Consider the following 24,596-nt stretch of genomic DNA (forward strand, 5'->3'; position numbering starts at 1 on the left):
ATTATGTCAGACAGTAACATATCTTGTTAGGGTTAGGTACCAAGAGATGACAGCACTTGTTTGCCAGCCTCTTCATCGGTGGCTGCTATAATTAGTGATAGACATGGGCCAGCTATCTCTGATTGGCTACCGGTGGAGATTGAACTGCCCACTCAGTCTCCAAAAGCTAGATAGGGTTAAAAGGCCTCGCCTACTCCTTATAAGGGAATAAAAGGCGTTAGCTGATTTTTTTTTTTGAAAGAGAAAGTTGCATAACAATTAATTAGGAACAAAATGAAACAAAGCAGTTAAATAGCATTTAAATTTTACGTTTTACATATAAGACTGGATCTTTGAATGCAATATGCTAAAAACCAATAATTTATACAATTATTTTAAACAGAGCTCCCTCATTTCTGTGGGAAAATAAATACTCTTTGATTAGAGTTTTGTATTTGTTTGGGTTAGTTTCATTTCTTATTGTTAAAGGTAGTGTGTTTGAATACTTTTGGCGCTAAATAAGTATAATGTTTGTGTATTGCTTCTTTATTTGCTTTTGGAACTAAATATTTTAGGCCCTTATGTCTACTAAGGAAAGTATGTTGTTTGATATTCACGTATTCGTTGTCGTTTTTTTTATGAATAATAGTACCCAATAGACGTATAAATATCTAATGGGTAGTATGTTTAGTATGGTGTATTTATTACACATTGTAGTATCCTTACTAGTTAAGATTTTAATTACTTTATTCTGAGTCGAGACTAAAGGTTTCAGCGTAGTGCGATAGATTCCTCTCCAACTTAATATACCATATTGTAGTGTGCTTTGAATCCAGGCAGAATATAATATTTTTAGCATATTTAAATTTAAGAATCTGTTTAGGTAGTAAAGTCTGTTTACATAATCCTTATTTTATTTACGACATCGGTAATATGCGGTTTCCAGCTTAAATTACTATCAATTTTTAATCCCAAGGAAGTTATTACACTGACTTTTCAATTTTCTCGCAGTTGCAATTTTAATTTGTCTTGCAATTCAATCATGCAAAATTAATTGTGCAGTGAAGTTCATTTTGCCAGTTGCATTTCGCAAGCTAAAATTTACATATTTAGTTTTTGAGACATTCAGACTGAGTTTGTTTGACTGGAACCAATTTGTTACTTTCAAAAGATCAGCATTCACGATTGTTTTCGTTTGTTCGGCTGTGTCTGTAGAGAAAATTAGTACTGTATCATCTGCAAAAGTATTTTTTTTACTGTTTAGTTTAAGATCGCATTAGTCATTGATATAAATATTAAAATAAATTGGTCATAAGACAGATCCTTGTGGTACACCGCAGTCTACTGTTTTGGAGCTGCTATAGCTGTTGTTTATATTTACAATTTTTGATCTGGCATTTAAGTAATTTTTGAACCAGTTTAGGGCAGTACCTCGTATTCCTATGACTTCTAATTTTTTTTTATTAAAATTTCATGTGATACAGAGTCAAAAGCTTTGTGTATATCTAGAAATATGCTAATGTTAGTTTATGTTCGTCAAGGGAGGCATAAACTGTGTTTGTGAAGTTCAGTAAAGCATCTTCTGTGCTAAACTTTTGCCTGAACCCAAATTGATTCTTTGAAAAGAAGTTGTTTTTGTTCAAAAATTTTACGAGTCTAATTTTTACCAATTTCTCTAATATTTTCGAAAAGACCGGTAGAAGGGAGATTGGTCTGTAATTTTTCAAGTTATTTTTGTTTCCCTTTTTGTAAATAGGTATAACTATGGCTTTCTTAAAATCTGATGGAAACGTGCCTGTCATCAGCGGTAAGTTAAAAATGTACATTTTTAACGTTAAAGCCTGTGTAGCTCAGTGGAATTTGCACTTGCGTCCTCTGCGCTTGGTCGCTCGAAGTCAGACTTAAGTTCGAGTCTAGTCTCCGACTGGAGGAACTTTTTCTAAGCCTTTCTTCGACCGATTCCCGAGTTAGTCGATCTCTGGAACAGGCAAGCGGATTTTCCTCGCGGAAACTCGGGTTTTTCGTTCCCTAAACTCAAGAAAACTGACCGTAGTACCCACATTATTTCAGACAGTAACATCTTGTTAGGGTACCAAGAGATGGCAGCACTTGTTTGCCAGCCTCTTCATCGGTAGCTGTTATAATTAGTGATCGACATGGGCCAGCTATCTCTGATTGGCTACCGATGGAGATTGAACTGCCCACTCAGTCTCCAAAAGCTAAATAGGGTATAAAGGCCTCGCCTACTCTCTGTAAGGGAATAAAAGGCATTAATGGATTTATTATTATATATGATGTACATTTGTGTTAATACCATCGTATCCTGAAGTTTTGGTTGTTTTTAGGCTAGCTATAACCGTTTTGATTTCGTTTTCACAATTGGTGAAAAGAGATGGAGTTGTCAAGTCTCATGAGAGTGCAATTCTGAGGGGTAGTTTTGCAATTTTCAGAATGCTTTCACTGACTGGCAAAATGGTTATTGAATTCTTCAGCTAATCTTCTGTCTCCATTTTCTCTATTCCTATCGATATCTTTAAGTATGGGGAGGTTTTATTTGTGCGTATCTTTACCGATTAATTTATTCCCGAACTTCCATTGTTTTCTGGGGTTTCCGTGGCATTTTAGGAATTCATTTCTGAATTCCTACTCGTTTTTACTTTCTTTTAATTTATGATGTATCAGATTCCTATGGTACTTGAAACTGTGTTCATAATATTGATTGTGCGGGTATTTTTTAAACTTTTTATACATTTTATCTCTAATTTTTATGTAGTGGTCTAATAGTTATTTTAACTTTAATCGAGTCTTGTATTTTATTGTTCAATATTGCAATAAATTTATGATATAGTATGCCCACGCTTTTGAGATCTCCATTTGGAAACTTGCCAAGAACAGTCGATTCATGCTGAAGGGGAGAAAGAAATCAAGGACGTACGAATTGGTCGCCAACACGCGAAATCATGTGCTTTATAGGTAAATTTTTCCAACTGTTATACAAGCTACATAGTTAACTATAGTGATCATAAAACAGAAGTTAATTTTCCGACGTGTAATAATAAACAACTCATCCCGCAATACGGATTGATTACCCTATTATCGGAATGGATTTTCCTTTTTGTGACATGCGCAGAAGTGTCGAAGGGTCTCAAATCTGTAGGTATCAATATTTGTTTCCGTCATATCTTCCCAGGAGAGAGTGCTTAAGTTACATTTTTGTCTTATAATCCATCAGGGGCTATATATTTAATTGTTTGCCTCAGGGCTCGATCTAATCTTGCGACGGCCGTACTTCATTCACTGGTGAACTGATTGGTTTGCGACCTCTGTCAGGTCCCAACGATCCCGTTTCTTCAAAACGACTAACCATTCGCAGTGTGCATGGAGATAGTGGACCTCTTCGACATTTGTACAGACGACGAAATTCGCGGAGTGCAGCAACAGCATTGCAGTTTAGGTAGTACAGCTTCACAAGCAATGCACATCATTGGGGCAAGGTTAGTGCCATCGGTATGGGTGGTATTAACAACCAGAATGAATGGAAAAATCCCATCCATCTTTTTAAACCCTCCTGGAACCTGAAACAGTTGATAGAATGTATATTTCATGTATTTGATGTTTAAAATGCGCCCTTGATAGTGAATTTTGGAATTACTTTTTCTATTTCGATGTCGTTACCACATGACGCACGATGTAGTCTGGCAAAGTTTTACATATTTTTTTCACTGGGTGGCGCTCCACAAGACCTTAAACAGGTATATTTGACTTTTGATCACCCTGTAGTTACTACATGTGATAATGTGTATGAAGCGGTACTTTGCATTGTCACCCAGAAGCTTCCACAGTATTGAAATTATAAAGGATTTTCTATTGAAAATTTGCAGGGCTTTTTCTCATCCTGGAAATGGGTTTTTCATTATAATACCACCCACCATATTCAAATAATTCCATGGTCTACGACTTATCAGAGTGTTACATGCTTCTTTCAGGCTTTATAGAGCAAGCAGAACACAGTTAATTGCCACATGGACCTCACATTGCCTCAGCTCTAATTCGAACTAAGCCAAGCTATGTTCAGGGATGGTATAGACTTGGGGTACATCTCAGAAGGTACACATTTCTGGGGGGGGGGAGAATTTGTATAAAAATTTATTCACATATTTTTGTACAAATTCCAAGGGTGAGCTCACCATGATGCAATATCATGCTTTCCACCATTGTGCAAACAGCCCTCCTATGGATTGCTAAAGAATAGTACAAAAAAAAAGTCGCAAATGATTTATGTTATATTGTGGATCTACTGTATTTGAGTCGTTTTGCATATCTGTGTGAGGAAATGGCCACTGCATCCTTGGTGCAGTTGAGAATATAGCTCAGAACATAACTGATACCTCCAACACAAATGACACACACACTGTCATTTGTGTTCATGAAATTCTGAAATAATTCCTAAAGAGATGAAGACAATTCACGAGAACATGACCGTACGGTGCAATGAAGAGGATATGTAAAAACCCGTTAGTCGTCTGCTGACACGTTGAATGCGGAGTTCTGGGCATTGACTGGAGTTTTCAATTAAAGATGAATCTGAACAAATACACTAAGAATCGAGGTTCACAACACGGGATTCCATGATCTACCACTTATCAGAGTGTCACATGCTTCTTTCAGGCTTTAGAGAGCAAGCAGGCCGATACCTGAGGGAATAGTATGTATCCATGCAACTCAATGAAGTGAAAGACCAACAATGGTTGGTCTTTCACTTCATCGAGTGGAGAAAGGTCCAACAGCAGTTTTATATATATCTCAGTGTACCAAAATATAATGCAACTTTGCAAAGGAACATATTAGAACTGTTCCGTTTGTGTGGTGAAGCCTCCCCTCTGATTTATAAATTTATGCATTCGATAGCTTGTGCAACGAAACGTGCTAAGCTACAGTTTATTTATTAGAGGCTTAAATTGGGTGATACCGTTCTTTGGCCTTCAAAGTATGAGCTAATTTCTTCTTTTTACTCTTTTTTACATGTGAATGTAGATATCCTATGAGCTTGCTAAAAATATTTTCAAGACCTTCAACATCCTTTGGTTTGAGGATACGCAGCGAGTGGTTCTATAGGCCGGCTACTAGATAGTATATTAGACTGAAAATGATAATACATCAGGCTTCTGGTAAGTTTTTTCCAGCTCTTTTTCTGAATCATTTCTAAAAGGAATCGAACTAACGTGCTATGTGGCTGATCTTAACACATACTGTGCACCTTAATTATTCACACTCTGTATGATTCTGTCCTCCATAGCATAGTTAAAAGAACATCATGCTGTTTTCTCTGGGAAAGACCCAAGTTTTCAATTTTCATGACGAGAAGAGTGCTAATATGGAAGTTTTCAATTGAAGATGAGTAAAGTTAGCCTCATATGGAGGTAGCAGTTTCTCTGCCCTCGAAATTTGGGTATGTTTCATCTAGTATACAGCGAAATTACTCGGAGAAAAAAAATGCAGTTATCAGACAGAAATATATATATATTAATGGGGATATAGATGGTGTAGTAATAGAAAAAAAATTAAAAAATATAAACATAGATGGACGGAACACGTTCAAAGAATGAAAACAGAAAGATTACCAAAACAAGCCTTAAAGTACAAGCCATTAGGAAAAAGTAAACCAGGACGTCCTCTTAAACGATGATTTCTAAGGCCGGAACAGGCCATGCTAGGCCTAAATCCTTGATATGCATGATGATAGATGGTGTAGTGTGGACTGTGGGTTATGTACATGATGGATTAAGTACTAAAAAAACGTTAGATTATGTGTTGTAGAATGCCCTCCCCAATGAATCCTTGACTGCTTCAAGGTATCAGTATTGGTTCTGAAGATTACTGAATCTAGATTTGAATCTCTCTCCTATGGCAGGGAGAAGTACTCAAGGATGAAAGCCATATATTGGCTGTTTTCAGAACTGCTTTCATGTCTGGGATTTTGAATAGCTCAGTAGAAGTGGCATTTGCACTCTATAGTGCTTGACCGCACGAAGAAAGGCGTTCGAATCTAGTTGCAGACTAGAGGAACTTTTTCTAAGCCTTTCTCGACCGGTTCCAGAGTTAGTTGATCTCTGGCATGAGCTAGCGGGTTTTTCGTCCCATAAACTAAAGAAAATATCAGCCGTCGAACCCATACTATTTTCTGACATTAAAATTATTGTGTTAGGGTTAGGGACCACCCGATGGCGGCACTTACTAGCCGCCGCCTTCACTGCGTGCCAATTAATTAGTGATAGCCAGCTATCTCTGATTGGCTACCACTGGAGATTGATCTGCCCACTCAGTCTCCAAAAGTTAGATAGGGCTAAAAAACGGCCTCGCCTACTCTCTACATGGAAACAAAAAGGTGTATATATGTTTAATACAGATATGTCTATATATATATATATACACATACATACATACACACACATATCTGTATTAAACATATACATCTTTAATACAGAGACTTAGCCTCTTCTTTACCAAGACCGTACTGCATGGCAAAGAGTCACATCCTTCCAGGGGGTGCCCCCGTTTTCACAGAACAGTGCATATCTAGACTGGAAAGTTGAAAAATATTCCAGAGGAAGGCAATGGCAAACCACCTCTGTACCTTGCCAAGAACATTCTATGGACATCCAAAAACGAGAAAGTACGATATGGTGCTGGATGGTAAGACCCCCAGGCCTAAAGGCATCCAACATGCAACTGGGGAAGAACAGAGAGCTTCCACAAGTAGAACTAGTTTTTATGACGTGTCCAGGTCAAGCCCAGAAGGAAGCTTTGTCACAGATTTTGCTGGTTGGAAAAGGGAAGCTCCCTGTTTCACAAGAAACCACAGGATTGGAACTTGGAATGTTAGAAGTATGAACCAAGGTAAGATGGAAATATAGTGCAAGAAGCTGGATATATTGGGAATAAGTGAACTTAGATGGACAAGAATGGGCCATTTTCAGTCAGGGGAATGCATGGTGTGTTACTCAGGACAAGACAAGTTGTAAAAATGGAGTATCTTTCTTACTCGGGAAAAAGATGGCTAGGTATGTATTAGGTTATATTCCAATGAGTGACAGAATCAGAGTGAGTGGACATCCAATGAATATGACCATCAGCTTCATGCACCCACTACAGAGGCACTAGAAGAAGACATTGAGAATATGACCATCAGCTTCATGCACCCACTACAGAGGCACTAGAAGAAGACATTGAAGAATTTTATGGCAATAATAAATTTCTTCAATAATAATAATAATAATAATAATAATAATAATAATACAAGAAGTGATAGATGCAACACCAAAGCGAGATTTATGGCTACTTATCGGAGATTGGAATGCAAAAATGGGAGAGACTGAGGAACAAGGAATAACAGGTCGTCTTGGTTTAGGTATTCGTAACAGAAGGGAAGAGAAGTTGCATGGAAGAGACTACTTGAGTTTTGTGCAGAGAATTCTTTGTTTGTTGCTAACACTTTCTTTAAACTGCACAAAAGAAGAGTGTACACATGGATATCACCTGATGGACAATCAGAAATCAAATTGACTATATACTTGGACAAAGAAGATGGAGAAGTAGAATTCAGCTTGTCTGGACTTTTTCCAGGTGCAGACTGTGGAACAGACCATGAGTTATTAGTGGCTACGATACATGTGAAATTAGGGAAACTGAAAACAACACAAATGTCAATCAGATATGATCTTGGAAACATACTAGCTGAATACAATAATAGTATACAGAACAGATTCAACACACTCAATTTGTGTGAAAGAGAACCAGATGAACTGTGGGAAGAGATTAAAGATATAATTAAAACAGAAACAAAGAAGAATATTCCATCAGTTTGTAAGAAGAAAAGAAATTTAAATGGCTGTCAGAAGATGCCATCAAACTGCTCAGGATAGGAGGAAAATGAAGGCCACGGGAAATTTGCAGGCAGTACGGCATTTGAATGCAGAGTTTCAACGACAAGCCAGAAGAGACAAGGGAAAATACTTTAATTGGGAATGCCAACAAATAGAAGACCAAAATAAGAAAGGAAAAACGAGATATCCTTTCAGAAAGATCAGAGAACTAACAGGGAAGTTTAGTGCCAATGTGACAATATTGAAAATAAACAAAGGATATCTTACAGAAGCTGCAGACATCAAAGAAAGATGGAAAGAGTATACAGAAGCTCTTTACAGAAAGGACTCCAAAATTACTGAGAAATTTGAAGAGCAGGATTATACACAGGAGCCGGTACGACTGGAGAGTGAAGTGAGGTGGGCACTGCAACGGCTATCCAGTAAGAAAGCACCCGAAGAAGATGGAATACCTATTGAGCTGCTCAAAGCCCTGGGAGAAGAGGCAGTTAAAATTTTAACAGCTCTATGTCAGCGAATTTGGATCACAACTACATGGCCTAGGGAATGGATACAATCAGTTTATATACCTTTATTGAAGAAAGGCGATTCAAGAGAGTGCGAAAATTACAGAATTATAGCACTGATTTCTCATGCAAGTAAAGTCTTAAGATCATTCAGAAAAGACTGGAACCATTCATGAAAAGAGAAATGCCAGATGAACAGGCAGGATTTCGAAAAGGCAGAGGAACAAGAGAAAAATCGCCAATGTGAGATGGATAATAGAAAGAGCACAGGAATATCAAAAGAATGCCTACCTTTGTATCCTTAACTATAGCAAGGCTTTTGATTCTGTAGATCATGTGAAACTGTGGAATGTGTTAAGAACAATGGGAGTACCAGAGCCTTTCATTATCGTTCTGAGGAATCTTTATTGTGAACAAGAAGCGACTGTCCGAACAGATCTTGGAGAAACTGAGTATTTCAGTATAGGTAAAGGGGTGCGACAAGGATGTATTTTATCTGCATACCTGTTTAATTTATACAGCGAATACATTTTAAGAATGACAGGGATGGAGGAGTCTTCAGTTGGAATTAAAATTGGTGGAAGAAATATTAATAATTTGAGGTATGCAGATGATAACACCTTGCTAGCCGAATGCAAAAAAGATTTGGAGGAACTTATTATGAAAGTTAAAGAAGAAAGTGCTAAATATGGTCTTAAACTTAACCTCAAAACGACAAAAGTTATGGCAACATGTGAACTCAATGATTTTGAAGTAGATGGGGAGAAAATTGAAGCAGTTAACAATTTTGTGCTCCTAGGATCCTAAACTGATAAAGGTGGTTATTGTACTGAAGAAGTTAGAAGATGATTATTACTCGGAAAGAAAGTAATGACAAATTTAAAGCAAGATCTTTAAAGATAAAGATATTAGCCTCGCAACAAAAATAAGAATCGCGAAAGCAATGGTATTCCCTATGGTACTGTATGGATGTGAAAGTTGGACCCTGAGAAAGAGTGAAAAGAGGAAGATAGATGCATTTGGAGACACTTTTATTGGTTTGTTGACGCTTACTAAGAACACCATGGACTGCAAAGCAAACCAATAAATCAGTGATAGACAGAATAAAGCCAGATTGCTCCCTTGAAGCTATGATCATCAAGCAAGACTTGTCAATCTTCGGACATATTATGTGAGCAAATGGCAGTCTGTAGAAGATGAGGATGCTTGCTAAAGTTGATGGAAGCAGAAGAAGAGAAAGATCAAGAATTAGATGGGTGGATGGAGTTAAATAAGCAACTGGAATGCGTTTGGAAATTCTGAAAGATATGGTCAGGTACAGATCTGAATGGAGAATGCATGTTCATAAAATCATGCAGAGTTGGGTTCATAGAATCATAACTTTAAAGGAAAAAAAATAAAAAAATGTGTTTGTTTCTTTTTTTTCCTCCAAAAATATCAGTTGGAGGTGACATCACTAAAAGATATCTGCAAATGATGAGCTCGCTCATCTCCACTAGCCTGAGCAGACATCTTCTGGAGGAGAGGGGGGGAGTATTGCAGGGAAGATCTGAATGGAGAATGCATGTTCATAGAATCATGCAGAGTTGAGTTCATAGAATCATAACTTTAAAGGAAAAAAAAATAAAAAAATGTGTTTTTCTTTTTTTTCCTCCAAAGTTATCAATATCAGTTAGAGGTGACATCACTAAAAGATATCTGCAAATGATGAGCTCGCTCATCTCCACTAGCCTGAGCAGACATCTTCTAGAGGAGAGTGTGGAGAATAGGGGGATAATGGGGTTAGGGGTGGGGTGGGGAAGCATTGCAAGGAAGACCTCTGTCATCCTCTTGATGACCTTTTCACTTCCACCACCTAATGCTATTTTTTTTTCTTTCCCATCCCAATTTCAGACATATGAGTGAGAGATATAGTCACATGGTCTAACATCAAAAACATTTTTTGAGGATAAAATACTTAACATAATAAGGACAAATAATATAAAATATCCTTCGAGCCACAGAGATAAGATTTGCCCAATGATGTCTCAAAGTAAGATAATCTCACATCAACATCATATCTAACAGCATGTAGAAACATGTCTGTGCATCATCTATGCGAAAATTTCATTTTGGAAGGAACGGTCAGGGTTAAGGGTCAGGTAAACAGTACTGTATGGAAAAACAAACGAATCAAGTGTCTTTGCAGTTCGTTCATCCCGTGCAGCTATCATATTGTGTTGTGGTGTTTTGTATCCAGGAAAGTAAAGTAAAATAATGGGTGAGCCACAAAAATCATTGAAATTTTCTTTCTTCAGGAAAACAGCACGAGACAGAACTCTTCACATAGCTCTAAAAGGATGGAAACCGATTATTATTTTAGAAGACACGTACATTGTGATGTATTTATCAAGGACCCCTTGGGAAAAGTTACGCAGGAAGTGGTCTGATATCCTTGGCTACTTGGACCTCAGTGAGTGTTATATTCTGAAATGCCAAGATGGGGAACTAATACTTGATGATACAGGAGCTGATGGAAGTAAAGTTTTTTCTATTAGTTGTGAAGAAGCCAAGAGATTTTCACTAAAAATGTATGACATTGATAATCATTTACTATTTTTGGAAACTGAATTACCAGCTATTCGTATCATGGGAAAAATTATCGCTACTCATTTATATTCATCAATGGTAAAATTAGACTTTCAGGATTTTATCCAATTCAATAAAGATTCTTTATTTTGGGACATTTACGAAAAATTAAAAAAAACTGTTTGTGTATATTTGGTGACAAAAGAATACATAGAATGTTTAGGGAGGCATGGTGTTATTTCCAGACTGACACAATATCAAATGTATGGAGGTGTGATTACCATGGTATCTGTTTTAAAATATCTTTTGCGTGACCAGCTATTTTGATGTAATGTAACCAAGTAACAGTGAGTAACAAAAATTGTATTCATTGAACTCTTTGGAAAATGTTAAGAGTGTAAACTAATTATTGTGAAATATTTTTATGTTTCGAATTTTTCTCAGTGAATATACTTGTAAATAGTATTTCAGCAACATAAAATATGCATTTGTAAACTTAAATGAACAAAGATGTTTGCTTTTGTTGTTGTGTTTTTCCACAGTGAATTTTTACTCAGCAATTCTGATTAGAATTTGATATTTAAATCCACAACTTTATACCTTAATGCAATTCTGTTTAATTATTTAAAAAATTCACTACTGTGAAATTAATACCAGGAACGGGAAAAAAAATGTTGAAAACTGATATCCATGTAATGATTATTTTAGAAATTGTCTAATGCTACCTATTGACATTGTTTCAGTTATCTGAAAACACTTCGTTCACATAATCGAAAATCCGAACTGTTAGAATTTGGGTGTTTTATAGAGAGATAATAAACCCAAAACGTGACTTAAACTCTTAATGTTTGGTATAGAAAAAATGTACTCTCCAGATAACACATATACAAATTTTACCTTTTCCCACACAAAGTAAAATAAAAAAAAAACACACCAACAGTATATCCAACAGTATCCGAAAACATGTTGAGTCATCTGCACAATCTTACATACTTCTTTGTATTCTTTCTGAGTAAAAACTGACTTACTTGCCAGGAATTTCTGGTATGCTTTCTTCTTTTCCTTGACTGTCTTTTCAACTTCCTGAGTCCGCAGTGGAATTCTCATTTTTCTCTACTTGCAGACAATCTCACATCATGTGTGCTTCTCTTAATTAATTAATTATTATTATTATTATTCCTGATACCTCCAAGGAGTCCGAAGACTCATCGCGGGAGGACACCTTACCTCTACTACGAATCAACGCCATCTACCGCCCACCTCCAACACCACCACAACTAGTAATTTTTGTCTGTAAATTGCGTGTGTTCTGAAGGGCCGATTTGTATGTATGCGGGAGAAAAAACCCTGCTACCTCCGTATGAGATCAGCTAACTCACCATCGATTGAAATCGATGGTGAGTTAATCAATCTTTTCTTCAGGATTACCACTGAATCGCAAAGGTTTGTTTCTTTTCACAGATTCGTTCGTTTTCCCTGAATGTGTATTTGAGTTTACAGTTAACATCTGAAAGGTTCACAAGTTTGATTCATTTTAAAACTTTTTTACACTCTTATTTTCAATATACTCAAATCTAAACTGTGAAAATCTACAATTGCAAATCCTCTGTATATTCTTGTGTCCAGAACTAGCGCGAAAACATTGCTATCAACAATGATATATCATTGTATATCATTATACAGCTTATCTCTATGTAAATTTGTGCACATCTTTATGTTGCCTCATGGTGCTAGCAATAAAAAGAAACTAAAACAAACTACTTATCTGTTCAAAACATTGTATAACTCGCCATCCGGCTCTAAAAACTACCAGAAACATTTCTTCCAATTGGCTACTAGAATTGATGTATATTATTTCTGGGATATAAATATTATAAATACTAGAATTGAGCCTATGTTGCTTTTGCTTCACCTGCAAGTTACCACGAGGAAAAAAGGTACTTCTTACGTTTGTGTTTTAAATATAAATATAAAAATAATACTTGTATGTCAAAAACAATTCTAGACTGTATTTGTTAACGCATTTTTCTAGTGGATATGGGAATTTATTTGTCCATAGGCAAATCCAATGCAGGCTCTATAAAGAACAAATGCATTAAGCTTGCCTCCTGCTCAAATGACAGACGAACCTCTTTGTTTTTTCCCCCAACTCTTAGACGACCGATGCAAATCTCCTCCCACCAACTACCTACGCTATGCATACGGGACAAAATATATTTTTTATTTAAAAATAATAAAACTCCTCTTGAACCACGGTAGAATACTATTACTTTTGTGGAACTCCTATTGACCTTTTTAGTACATATCATTAAAATAGCGTTGTACATATCATTGGGGCGAGTAAATTCTTTGTATGGCTAGTAGGGTGGTGCATAATTTGTCGATCCCTGGTTACACTGGATGTATTGTAAGAAACTACGTGTTTCGTGCTGTTTAGTAGAACTGGTATGGAGACAGTATTAATTTGGATTCGTAGCAGTGTATCAGAGCCAGTGGTAATACACAGCATTTTTCATTTATTCGTTTGAGTTTCAAAACGAATAAGTTATATAATATGGATGAGAAAACAGTCAGTTATTCATAAATGAAAACGAAACTATTATAAAAGCGACAATATGCACATACAAAGTACAAAATTTAGCCATGTGTGTATTTAACTATGAGTTTCCGAGCTCCATTTGTAGAAATTAAAAATCATATTTGAGATAGAAATCTAAATGTCAGATAAATAATACAGGAAGCCACAGACTACCATATTGATTCCAAAGAGATCGATTTCTCTCTCTCTCTCTCTCTCACACACACACACACACAGAGACACAAATTACATACATTACACAGTAAACAAAGCAAAAACATACTATTCTTTCTAAAGGTTTTGCATTAGTTTCAAGAAGAGATGATAGATGAAGCTCTTTGGTGGAAAACAAAGAAAGTTCGAATCCCGTCTACGTCGCTTTATTGGAGCTTTTCAACTGAATGGCGGTGGTATGATTTTTCCTCCCGAAAATCGCATTTTTTTCATCCGGCAAACCGAAACGAAAATGTCTTACAGATAAAAGAATATTTATTATCAAAATATCCATATTTTGCAATTAAATACATTAATAATAATCAATCCAGATGGTTCGGTAAAAATATCGTCCTGGATGGTTCATCGCACGAAATCCTAACGTTCCTAATAAACGACATAATTAAATAGCAATAATAATAATAACAATAATAATTATGTGACGCCGTACACCTGTTATTATGGGATGAATTTTACTTAGAATTGGTATTTGAAACTCTTACAAAAATTATATATTGCAATAATTCTTTGTGGATTTGGAAAACTTAGGGATTTGGGAAACGTACATGATTATCTGGCGGCTCAGTTTTAGTTACAACTGACTCACTTTTAGTGCAAAATTTTTACAAAAATTTCCAAATAATATTAATAATTCCGCTTTAGTTTGGTTAATGAAGCTTAACAAAATATTGTAGTGCTACTAAACAAGATTTGTATTAACACTGATCAGATTTGATTTCGATCTACCACTATTCTTGTGAAAAAATTAGGCAGAACGATTTTTTTTTCGAGAAATCACCATCTGCACAATGTAGTAGCATGTACTTACAGAATAATGGTCTAAAATACAACAAAATAATGATGTATCGATGACCACCTACATATGTTGCGTCCATCTTCAGTAATGTCAGGTATTGTTACCGAACATTTTTGATTCGTGAAATTGTTGCTCGATGAGTTTATTAGATGAATTTCTTTTTCTGTGAATTGTCGTTCGATGAATTACCATTCGATTAACTGTCTTTCGATTACCTGTTTTCAATGAATTTTCATGGAACCCTCAAATCTTCCCACCCTTAGAATATTGAATTCGCATTTTGGTGGGACGCACCGAAAATCTCCCGGAATGTTTGATTCTGTTCAGAAGAGAGTAGTAATGGGTTATCTGTTCGCTTAATGAATAATCCCTTTTCTCTCATTGACTCCTTCCAATCTCTTTTCCATAGATGTTCTGTTTGTCTGGTATTTCCATTGGTGCCCCATTGGACTAGCCATCACCATTTCCTGTAATTATTTCCTTATAAATCCCCCCCCCCCGGAAAAAAAAGCTGGAAAGAAATCAAACCCAGCATTTTATTTATTATTACTATTATTTAAAAGTAGATTGTGAATTTACCACTCGGTGCGGTTAGCCTAGTGGCTATGCCCTTCACAACAATATTCCTGGGGAAGGAGTGTCCTAGGTTCGATTCCCGTCACGACGTGAGGAACTTAAGGATTTTCCTCAGCCATAGCCAAGTTAGCTGGTCTTGAGCGTGAACAGCAGGTTTATTTTCCATCCCTCAAACAGGCCCCGTGAACACAGGCTATAGTCATAAGATATAGTACGGCAAGGAAGACAATGGGAAACCACCTTGCTCATAGTCATTTCGCTAGATGGTGGCGAATATATAGCTGCCCCTAAACAGCTGAAAGGCTATAACAACAACAACATAAATAACGAAGGAAGTTGCAATTAAACAGTTTAGAAAAACTTTTACGGGAAGAACATTCTCCATCACGGCGTACCGTGTTAGCGAAGCAAGCAAATCGAGAGGTGGGGGGTACTGAAGAATAGTATGTTGACTCGCTCCAAAATATGTCTGTTGTAAAGTGAGATTGAGTTTTTTCCTTCTTTAATGCTATTAATTAATTCAAGAAAAACGTTCATAAATTAAAAAAAAATTACAATTAATTATAATTAATACTTGAATTACATGTAACGAAACATTTTTAAATCCTAAAACAATCTTAGTTTAAAATGGGTTCCTTTGCTAATATTCTTAACTTTGAAAAATTTAAAGAATATTTTAAACTTAACCTAATAACTCTTCAATGTATAAAATACTAGGAAAAATATAAAGTACAAAATATAATGTACAAAATACTAGGAAGTCTGCTATTTCGTCTAGTTATTTCTTTATTTTTAACCTAGATTTTTTATTTATTTTGTTGTTGTTGTTGTTGTTGTGGAATACAAAGATACGAAACAAATTTATTACTGCGATATTTATGCAAGACCTTTTGCTTTTATCACATGCTCACAAATGTTTTCCCATCATTTCATCATCTCAGGATGACAGAGATTTGTCATGTAGGGTTTGAGAAGCTTACATCCGTTCATTGGTGTATTGTAGTTAAGCAGAATCAAACAAATACCTACTTGTATACTAATACAAGTAGATAATGTAAACTAATATAAGTAACTAAGCAAGTACCTTCTATTATATGCTGCAGTATATAAGAAGCTGCCTTATTAATATAAGTAGGTATTTATTTATATTAATATAAGCATATAATATAGTCTGTAATATGAGTCTCCCAAGAGGTTCGCATTGTAAACCCTGCAGGCCCTTTTACTTCGCCGCTACCTAAAGCGAACCATACATATACTAATGATAATTAACTTAATTATTAAAATTATTGTTGTAGGATTCACATATAGAATTATGACAACGTATCTGTTTCCTAAGTAATAGATTCAATATGAGCCAATTTCGGATGAATAGCAATGCAAAAGAAGACTTTGAAAAAGGGATACAAAACAAAAATCACCCTTGAAAATAACTGAATTCACACTTATGATGACTTTCTCTCTCCCGTCCTTGGTGAAATTCTTCCACCAAGGTCGGATGAGGTCAAGAGACATCCGCCTCACAACAGTCCAGGACGTCATTACATGCCTACAGGAAGAATGGTCTAAAATTCCTATTGATCAATGTCGTATGCTTCTGCAAAGTGTGTCCGGTAGGATTGCTGCAGTCATAGCAGCGAAGGAGGTTCTACACATCTTATTAAGGTGAGCACTATAGCTTTTATTCCTCACACTATGGTGTCCGTTGACTTCTTTCCAAGCAGTGTGTCTGAAACATTACGAGAATATTTCCCTGGGTTGAGAAGTCTAAAAAGCCAAGATATTGCTTTTCTCTGTGAATAATGATTTAACAGAACTTTCAGGAGACACCAAAGAGGTTGAAGTGCGAATGGATTCAAGTTACAGTCAAGTAATGTTAAAAAGTGACAAGAAATCGCGAGTGCTTTTTTGATACGATGCAGGATTTGTGATTTTGGTCATGTCAAAATCTATTTTGGATCTGCTGGTAAGTTGGTAACTATATTGATATTTAGTATTTTAAGCTCGAAAAGGCAGAAAATAAGTAGTGACTTTATTGCAAGCCAGTTGCGATATACTTGATTCTTAGATTACACATCTTAACCGCTGTCTTATATTTTAAATCGCACTTAATTCTGTTTTATCTCACACAGTTTTTTGTTTCGTGTTAAGATAACATTCTTAGTGCCTCTGGTGTGGCAGCGTTTCTAGTTCCATAATGCTAGACCGCTAGAAGAACGACAATTATGGTGTGGATACTAGTTGTCGCGAAATGAGTTAGGATTTAAGATCACGAGATTGCCGAATTTGTTTGCCACTCGGGTCCTGTTGCCTTCCAATCATGGCTAAAGGAGCTCTGTCTATGCCTCTTGGAGAATAAAATGCATCGGAGGGCTAGGACTGAAATATTTGACATTATTCTGCCGGTACATCATTTGAAGAGTGAATCGAAATGAATAGGAAGCATAAGGGAGGAACACTTTCATATTTATTTGTTGCCCAACAGTTTGGCAGTTTTGTGAGTTAAACCCAAATGTTAATTGAAAAAAGTTTCCGGTCTGCCATGATAAATTATCATGATGGGGAAACTGAAAATATAGAACGAAGAGCGTGATTATATTGTTGATGTTCAGTTTGATTTGATGATAATACCAGGACAAGTCTAAAAGTAGGTGATAGAAAAGAACAATCTACTAATTGGGGTGCAGCTCTGCAAGTCATAGGATAGGATTAAAACTGCATTCGGCAAATATTTGTGTTTTCTTTCGAAGAAATAAAAGTTTTAAAAAATAACTCGAGTGTTTGTCCTAAGAAAAGGAGCAGATGTCACTAAACTATGGCCAGTCATTCCAAATAAAACTAAGAAACTAGGATGGTAAACTAAGAAAATAAAACACGTTTCGCATTAACTAAGATTGAATTAAAATATCTACAAAACATGCCTCCAAATTTGTAAACCGGAAGGCAATGTACTAACTGAATTCGCTGTTGGGGTGAACGTGTCAATATAATTTTTTTCTGCTTATTCTTAATGCGAACAAGAATTCGCTCGAATAGCTATTACATACTTTCAACTTTATCAATCAAATTCATAATAAAGCTCATTGAAAACGAGAATAAATAAATGTTTCCACAGATGTTTCTTCAAGAAAATATCTTTTAATCAGAAGTAATTTCATCTACAGTAAAAAGAAAGTGAGGACGTAGTTGATTTTCTTAGCACTTTAAGCACTCTTTCTCGGCAATCTTCTCCGGCAGGTGTTCTTTCTTTAAAATGTTTTCTTTTTTGGAGAAATCTTTTGTTGAAAGAACAACAACAATGGATGGATGCAATTTTTATGGGTCGAGTTAGTATCGAGTGACCTGGCATGACGGATAACTTCGGATTCGCTCACAAAACACACAGAACAGGATGGTTGTTTACGGGTTTTCTACAGCGACCATCGTCAATGCCGACACACTTGTTTATTCCACATTTCAAAAGCAGAATAGCCACCGATTTTCGAAAATAAAATAGGGATAAAATTCGGAAGACTCAGGGGTATGGATAAGAGGCTGTTTACGACTTTTCTGCGTTGTTGTTGTTGTTTGTTGTCGACATAATCGTAAGTCTTGGTAGGGTTCACCTGTGACCTAAAATGTCTAGGTCACGTTATATACGTAAGGAAACCGAAGCAAGAAGAAAGATGATATGTAAGGTCAGAAACCTTGTAGGTGACCTTTACGGCCATAGCGAATAGGGTGAAAGTGCAAAAAGGCAAAAAAAAAAAAAAAAAAAAAAAAAAAAAAAAAAAAAAAAAATGTGTCGGTCACTGAACACTGACTCGGCGGCCCTCATTTTAGCCTCTCCTTCCAACCCTCTTCGTCATTTGTTCGACCTAGTGGCATCATAACCCTCGTGCAATTTGGACAGGCCTTGCGGGCACGCGTGAAAGAGAGAATCCCTTCCTTTGTAGTAGTCTTAGGTAATGGTCCCCGTGGGGGTAGTTGGAAGAACAGACGACTCTAGAAGATAAAGGGGGACGGACGGAAGAAGAAAGGATTGTGTGGAAATAAACAACCAAGCAGGAAAACAACTTTTTTCATATCACGCAACCAGACGTTTTCTATATGTCACGGTCAAAAGAAAAAGAAATTGGCTAAAAAATGGGTGCGACTACCATGCCAGGGTAGGAATATGTAGGTCACCAAAATTGAAGACCACGTTTCTCTCTCTCTCTCTCTGGATTCTTAACAATGGAAAAACAAACTATCTAACAATATCTTTCTCCTGTCATTTTCATTGTCACATCTGTAAACAATCACGTTGCTGAAAGGCTGAAAAAAAATTATTTTTTTTTAAATTTAAAAAAAATATTTTCGTCAATCCAATTTGATGCCGAGTATAGGCTAAAATATATGCTGTCTTCATAAATCAGTTCGTTCTGAGTATAAGAAAAGTTTAGATCAAAAACTATATTTGATCTAAATATAGCATTGCTAAACTAAAGCCTTGCGTTAGTCCCAAGACATTTTTTTTTTTTTTTTACCGACACCGTACTTTTTACTTGAACGGGAATATTCCCGCGATTTTTCTGGAAGAATTTCGCTACCAAGCATGCAAGTGGCAATGCTCGAGTTATGCAACTTGGCAAGAGGCATTTCAAATTTAGGATGAGCATTTGTATGTATATGCGCATGTGTGGAAAGGAAGAAAACGAACACAGTAGTAAGTTGTGAGTATAAGCCACTCAGGACTGTTGTCAAGTTAAATGACCTCCTAGGCGAGCACTCTCTTGCCGTCCCCAAATCCAAGAAATTATGTAAAATTAAGGGGAAAAAATTGTTTTTATCGTTGAGATACAATTTTTCTTGTTTTTGCCTCCTCCAAATTTGCCTCTCCTATACATTGCCATAGTCAAGCTCTCCCCCTAACAATTTGGGGACCAAGGTGAACAATGAATCTTCATAAATAGGCTTTGTAGATGAATACGAGTTAGCTGGTCTCATACGGAGTTGGAAGAGGTTTTTATCCCAGACGCAGATGCAGCGACCAGAAGAGCACACTTAAGCTGGGAGTCTTAGCTTTGGCTATTCCAACCACTGCGTTCATTATGTTGTTTTCTGTTATTGTAAGAGACAGTCATTTTATTTGTTTCATATTTCAAGGAATTTAGCTCTGAATATGTATTTAAAGGACTCTTGAGAAAGCACAGGGTTAATGAAATGACATATGATAATGAAAATTAGATGTCATCGAAGTTATAACATGGACGCGAAGATGAAAGATTCGGTAATTTTTAAAATGCTATAAGTATTCAGCTTATCTGGTATACTGTTATTCTCTGTATTTTACTTCTGGTTAAACATGTTAATTTGAAGAAAGTTGTATTATAATATATGGATTCTTGATGCGCTTATAAACTGGCATACCAGAGTCGGCTGCCTGGCTGCTTTTTTTTTTCTTCTCCCCTCTGTTAATAGCTGTCATACTTTCCACAAATTCATCTTATCGCAACGAACTGTAGAGGTTCAAAATTTTGGAGATTTGTTCATTATCTGTACAAATTTTATGCATGTATTTTATTTTACTTTAGTGTTGAAAAATTTTAATGACTTAACCATAGATAAGCTGATATTATTATTACGTGACACCTCCAGGGAGTCCAAGACTCATCGAGGGAATATAAAATGTAAGTTGCGAGAAATTCTCGATCTACGGAGCAGTAAATCTTTATGTCCATCCGGTTAATAATCCTTTCTGTACAATATTTCGTGGCGCGCTTACATGATCTGTTTCACATGCTATATATAGTTGGCAGATCATCAACAAAAAGCAGGCAAAAAAAAAAAAAATCTTCCACTATTTGGCAAAGGCTGAGCAGCCGTACGTGTGTGTATAATAAAATTTCAAAACAATGCTTATTTAAATATTATTTTAACTTCTTCAATAACATCAAGTGATTTATATTTCATTTCTAGGTGGGACGATGGGTTGAAGGATGATGTGGTGGGATGGTACTGGATTTAATTTTATCCATTGTCAACGACCAACCAAAGTCCATCAGATGATCAAGACGTGGCTGATTGTAACGATTTTTGTGTCATTTATGTCGAACTACTATCCTTACTGGAGTAACAGTTGAATGATCTAGGATTAACATCTACAAACACCCAGAATATTTCATGTCTGGACTTTGGATTAGTTAACAATAGCGAATTATCTTCCTAGAATAATGAAAGAAGATTATCTAACTAAACACCTCTAAATAGTTCTTTCTCTCTCTCTCTCTCCACTTGTCCTTTGCCTTTATGGAATCGCTTATTGGAAAGACGTGGATTAGAGTCGTCTCATCCAAGGAGCAAGCAACAATTATGAAGGCTTTTCAACGGAATGTGTAATAAGTGTTTTCACACTGTGGGGAGGGGGAAGAATGTCCAAAACAAACAGATCGGGAACAAAAACTGAATGAACATATACGAACAGACAGTGCATACTTGCCTGGTGACTTCTTTAGTTGCCTCGGCATTACCCTAAACAGTAACAACAGTAATTTAGAGGAAGAAATGGAATATAAAATGTAATTAGAATATTGCAAGGAATCGCAAGATACATAGTAACTGTAGAGAGAGAGAGAGAGAGAGAAAGAGAGGACCAGCGAGGTCTGTTTATAAATATTAGATATATTCTGCAGGCTGATTTTACCTTCATATTTCCCCAGTTTGCGTAACACATATTCTGAGATGTTGCATGTTCCGCTGGGCGCATACAACAATTATTTGTAGGTTGAACTGAATTTATTTGGTTGAATTGAAAACTGTTTTCGAAACTCTTTGAAGCGAACTTTCGACTTTTAATCTACCATTAATATGTTCATTTTTTAAAATATATCTTCTAGACACTAAGATGATTAGAATTACCACAAGGAAACTAACACAGTTTATAATGTTACTTAACTGATTCTTTGATTTTTTAGTTTTGTGGAAAAAAGTAAAAAAAAAAAAAAAAAACAGATTTTATTGGCTAACTCGCCTTCATTTGATAATCTCCCATATATTCAATGCACCCTGAAGAAGAATTGAACCTATGTCTTCCCATCCAAAGATACTGATAGTGGCTACGCCCCAGTCTGATTATTGCTCTCTACTTTAATATCGTTTAATATATAATATCTTCTTTTGCTTTAGATGCACCAGAAATTCCTTCGGAAGTTTATTATAATTTTATTTTCTCAAAAATCAATAGTTTTCATTCGAGTTACTGATTGCATTATTAACTTGAATATCTATATTCAGTTTACCTGGCGGATGGATATTCGAATATCTTGATGTCATTATGAAATAGCCGACATTGCATTTATCTCCGCTTACCATGCCATTAGTTATTTTTATATCCAAGGAAGGCTTTTGTCTCATGCACAAAAAAGTTGTTCGCCATTCTGTCACTCCTTACTTATTTTGATCTCTTCCACTACCTGAAGGTCAAGGTTAAGATAACGATGGGCGGTCTAGTTAAGCGAAGAGTCTCTCATTTACAGACTCACCCCTTCTGTTTCTGTCCCCTTTCCGTTACGTTTGATATACACCCACCTTAACATAGACTTGTTGGCGATATGTACTTTTACCTACCTCCTCCTTTTCCTTTAGCGAGACAGATAAGGGGCGTTACTGATGAAAATGATTGATGAGGTAGAGAGTGTGGTCTCGTCTCTCTATATTGGGTGGAGGTTATAGTTCATTGGTGATTTAGATACACAAAGAACACTTTGCGAAGTGGTTTACGTAACTGTTTACCACAAAATCTTAGCATTTGTATGATGTTTCATTTTTACTATAAATATGTTTTTCTATACTAAGACGAAAAATGAATTGGTCACGATTCATCAACAACGAGAAAAGAACCGTTTACAATTTAGATTCATAAGAATCTGTTTTGATTTTTAAAAAAATGTGGTCGTGGGTACTTATTAAACTCAGCATTAAATTTATTTGTCGATCATTTTCCAACAGGCATCTTAAATTAAGATGCCTGTTGGGAAAACAGAATTGGTAGTGAACAGAAAATGAAATAAAATCTAACAGACGAGTATTTTAAAAATTAGTTTGGACACCCAAAAATATTTTACAGAACGAAGGTGGATAAAACTACTGGCTGCATACTGAAGGAGGATAAGAAGGGCTACAAATACATTTGTAGCTCAATACAATTTGTAGATAAATACATTTGTGCTACAGATAGCACAAAACTCCTTTAATAAATTCAAGTAGCTTAAGAATCTGACGGTTCAGTTGTTTAGTTATTGAAAAGCAACACCTTGTGAAAAGTGTGACTGAATGTTTCGCGCTTGGGGATTTCAGCGCTTACCAAAAAAGTACCATACTTCAAAGAACAGGAGTGTACATGAAATTCCTTCAAATTAAGGGGGGGGGGGAACCTTCACATTAACAGTCATGATTCTAAAGTTTGCTCACAGAGAAAGCAAACCAGCAGATAATCGCTTTTAACTTAGAAAGTGGTGGGTGGAACGTTCGTTAGGAATATTTCTTCATCGCGCCTTGTATTTGGGATATATAGGCATACGCGTATGTAGTCATAGAGATATACAGCTATCCCTCGTAACACAACTCAAAGTACGACGGGACTGCGTCCTTTGATTGAAAAAAAGACTGAGTTCAATTCTCGTCCTGTGAGGGTTTCTCTTTATTTGGGCTTCTTCAAGTTGAAGGAGTTAGCTGAGCAGTTCTCATTCGAGTGTGGCAGGATGTTTCATCTTGCATGTAAGGAAATCTGCGAGCGCGCACACACACACACACACACACACACACACACACACACACACACACACACACACTTTACAGGCAAAATTACATTACAACTTCAGCCTGATTGGTCGAGTGTGGATAGTTTCTCCGCTTCTCAACCAACAGGTCGTGGGTTCAAATCCCACTGTGAGCATGGATGTTTGTAAAAGATTGCTCTGGACGAGCTTATGTAGCTCCTTGAGTTTATAAGACTTAAAACCCTGAAAAACTAACATTGGTTTCATAAGATGCTTATCTGCGTGTGCCTCAGGGCACTTGTGTCATCACACCCTAATTCAATAGATAAATATATTGCATCCGAGCTGTATAGGGTCATATAAGTCAATATAATATTTTAAAATCAAAATGGCCTTACACATACCTATTGTGTAAGTGGAGTGCGTGCGTGTAGTCAAAATAAATAATCATGGTTCGAAAATAATTACTATCTATTTAGAGAAAGAAACAGAAAATGCATTTTAACTATTCTGACACACAGAGGATTAAATAAATATTCAAGAAAACATTTAGAAAGTAACTAAACAGACACATGCTGTTGCCTCGTGTAACAAACTTCCATAATTGTTTTAACTTGTAGGAACAAACATTTTAATTTAGTGTCAACCACCTCAAGTGGGGAGCTTTAAAGATATTTCCCTCCAGATAGAATGAGTATGAAGATGGGTTAAGTTGTATGATGTCTAATTTTCACAACC

Source organism: Typopeltis vanoorti, chromosome 6, assembly GCF_054136105.1.
Source record: "Typopeltis vanoorti isolate ZY-2024b chromosome 6, IOZ_Tvanoo_1.0, whole genome shotgun sequence".
NCBI classification, from domain to species: Eukaryota; Metazoa; Arthropoda; class Arachnida; order Uropygi; family Thelyphonidae; genus Typopeltis; species Typopeltis vanoorti.